The sequence below is a fragment of the Heptranchias perlo genome, chromosome 35, assembly GCF_035084215.1.
Source record: "Heptranchias perlo isolate sHepPer1 chromosome 35, sHepPer1.hap1, whole genome shotgun sequence".
In the NCBI taxonomy this organism is placed as follows: Eukaryota; Metazoa; Chordata; class Chondrichthyes; order Hexanchiformes; family Hexanchidae; genus Heptranchias; species Heptranchias perlo.
Genome location: NC_090359.1, coordinates 3,692,740 through 3,696,209, shown reverse-complemented (window position 1 = coordinate 3,696,209; position 3,470 = coordinate 3,692,740). Strand labels below are relative to the sequence as shown.

General features: G+C 46.3%; 1 non-coding gene across 1 annotated transcript; it reads right to left on the bottom strand.

The window, feature by feature from the left end:
• Positions 1-627: 627 nt before the first annotated feature.
• Positions 628-699, bottom strand: trnah-gug (transfer RNA histidin (anticodon GUG)). The gene has a single exon. It is a non-coding gene; the product is annotated as a tRNA-His (tRNA).
• Positions 700-3,470: the final 2,771 nt, after the last annotated feature.

Sequence of the window (3,470 nt, the reverse complement as noted above, 5' to 3'; positions counted from 1 at the left end):
CTCGATTCAATCGCACGTTTCAACAGAACTATTGAGATCAAGGCGGAACACTTCCGATCTTACTTCACCGCCCCAACTTGCCAAATGTTCACCTTTCATCCGCCATTCGCAGCTCTGCAGCGCTGCCCGTCGCTCACGCACCTCAACTGCTTAGAGAAAAGAGCCAACAAGCATCAAAACAAAAACCAGTTCTTCAGTTAGCATCCCCTGGATCACAAGATTCCCCAAGTAAATTTCGTGAACAGTCGGGCGTCTTTCTTTCCTGGGTCCAGCCCTGCTTTCGTGGTGCTTATCTGTCGGGTGGTCACGCAGGTCGAAATTTATCCACTGGTTTCAAGGCACAAATGAACATTGGTGCGAATGGGACATGTGCCCAATTGAAACGGCGGTCGGAGCAGAGCAAACCTCAGGGCGTGAGATCGTGAAAGTGAATGGAAGGAAGACAAAGCGGGGAGAAGAGGTGGGTTTGAAATGCGGAACATCAAGTACAGGAATGTGAGAGTGCGAGGATTTGATGGAATCAATATGTTTTCGCCACCAATGATTTTTTTTCATGTATTAAATATTGATATCCTGTTGCATTATATTCGCAAGCGCGGGAGAGAACAAAAGAAGCAACGTACCCTATGCCGTGACTCGGATTCGAACCGAGGTTGCTGCGGCCACAACGCAGAGTACTGACCACTATACGATCACGGCGCCACACGTCAGTGGTGCAGTTTTTGCCAGAACTATTTAAATAGCGCATTTGACGTAGTGAAACGACCCAAGGCGTTTCACAGGAGCGTTTTTGAAAAGAATTTGACACCGAGCCAAATCAGGAGATATTCGAAGCAAAATACTTACGATGCTGGAAATAAAAACAGAAAATGCTCCAAATAATCAGCAAGTCAGGCAGCGTCTGTAGAGAGAGAAACAGAATTAAAGTTTAAGGTGGATGACCCTTCGTCAGAACTGGAAAATGTTGAAGATTAATCAGTTTTTAAGCAAGTCCAGAGTCAGGAAAACGATGGGGGAGGAAGGGGAGTGGAGGAAAGAACAAAAGGGAAGGTCTCTGATAGGGTGGAGGGCTGGAGTGATTAAATGACAAAAGGAATGATGGTGCAAGTCAAGGAGGTTGTTAATGGGACAAGTAAGGGAACAAAAGATGGGTCTGGAGGCGCTATAAATGGCAACATTCGAACCATAACCAGCACTTGCTCTCCGAAAAAAATGGGAGCAGTGTTTGTGATCTGAAGTTATTGAAATCAATGTTGAGTTCAGTAGGTTGTAAAGAGCCTAATCGAAAGATGAGGTGCTGTTTCTCGAGCTTTTGTTGAGCTTCATTGGAACGGTGTAAGAGGCCGAGGACAGAGAGGTCAGAGTGGGATTCAGACGGGGACTCAAAATGGCAAGCGAACGGATGCTCGGGGTTACGCTTGTGGACTGAACGGAGGTGTTCAGAAAAGCTATTACAAATACATCGCTGTTTCATCTGAAGGAGTGTTTGGGGCCTGGACAGTGGGAAGGGAGGAGGTGAAAGGGCAGGTGCTGCATTTGTGCACCCGCATGGGAAGGTGCCGTTGGGAGGAGAGCTGGTGTTGGGGGTGATGGAAGAGTGGACCAGGGTGTCGTGGAGGTAACGGTCCGTTCAGAATGCTGAAAGTGGAGGGAGGGAAAGAAGTTTTTTGGTGCTGGCGTCGCGCTTGGACGTGGCGGAAATGGCAGAGGATGAAACGTTGAATGTGGAGGCTGGTGGGGTGGGAGGTAAGGACGAGGGGAACCTATCATGGTTCTGGGAGGGAGGGTAAGTTGTAAAGGCAGAAGTGCAGGAAATAGGGTGGACAGAGTCGAGGGTCCAGTCAACTGAAGTGGAAGGGAATTCTCTGTTGAGAAAAAAAACAAGATTTATCGGAAGCACTGGTGTGAAAGGTGGAATCGTCAGAACAGACGCGACGGAGACGGAAAAACTGGGAGAAGGGATTAGAGTCCTTACAGGAAGCAGGGTGGGAGGAAGTGTAATCAAGGTAGCTGTGGGGGTTAGTGGGATTGTAATATATATTGGTTGACAGCCTATCGCCGGAAATGGAGATCGCGAAGTCGAGGAATGGAAGGGAAGGTTCAGAGATGGCGGGTTTGAACTGTGGAACATCAAGTACAGGCATGTGAGAGTGCTAGGATTTGACGGAATGAATAGGTTTTCACCAACAAAAATATTTATTTCATGTGCTAAATATTGATTTCTTGCTGCTTTCTATTAACATATGTATCAGAGGATCAAATAGGTCAATGAAGCCTTACAATATCGCAGATTTGAACGGTAGTTACTGCGACTACAATGCAGAGTACGAACCAGGACACGATCACCGCCACGCACGTCAGGTGTTGCAGTTGCCGTCGAACCACAGCAATGTCGCGCAGGCCACTGCTCAGTAAAAGAGGGTGTTTGGTGATAAGGCCAAAATAATCAGCACCTCAAATTCTGACAGCGATAGGATTCGAACCCACGTCTTCCGCAGATTTTGAAATTTTAACCCAGCGCCTCAGACCGCTCGGCCACGCAACCAAAAAACAAATACCCAGAATCTGGTAACTGGTGATTGAAAGGTCGCTTTTTTGCTCTTTGATTTTGAGTCCAAGATTTTGCATTGAAAGAAGGAAATAAAAAGCTTTCTGAGCAATGTTCATGCGACGAGGTGTCCCATGTGATGGACAGTTAATCCACTGTGCTCTGCACACATAGTTTGGTATCCCACCAACAACATTATAGCATTTACCGTTTGATGTGGTGGTTCCTTTCTTACATTGATCCAGAAGTCCTGGTTTTCAGTCCAATCCGAAGCCACGTGGATGAATTTTGCATTGCTCGCTGAACTCTGTTTGCTCAAATCAGCAAAGTCCTGATTGCCGCCCGGAGGTGTTACGAGTGCAACATGTGAATAACGTGAAGTATCAATCAAAGTGCACAATGACGCCCCGGTAAAACGAGCATCTAAATACAGATACTGCGATATATTTATTTATGCAACTGTCATTTGCGAAATGTGCGAATATATTATTCATATATATGTACGGGTAAGGAAAACACCACTTTGACCAATTCCTCGTTACTATAGTGCTGAGTATCCCCGCCTATCATCTGGGAGGCTGCTGTTCAATTCTCTGATGAGGAGGTTGTTGCTGCCTTGAGAAGTTTCACTTTCATTTATCTGTAATATTGAATGTGGAAAATACAATGAAAAACTTATTCGGCCTTGCTCACTTCCACAATTTGATTTCTCAGCGATTTTAAAATCTGCTCTCTTCCTCTCTCTTCAGCTCGATGTGAGAATTACAATAATGTGCAAGAAATAAAAGGAAGAATCGTGCTGTGAACAGACCGGGTCTCAATCACCAGCCTGAAACAGAGAGGCCGACCTGCAGAGAGAGACAACCATCTTCAGCCAGAAGTGCCGAGTGGATGATCCATCTCGGCCTCCTCACGAGATCCC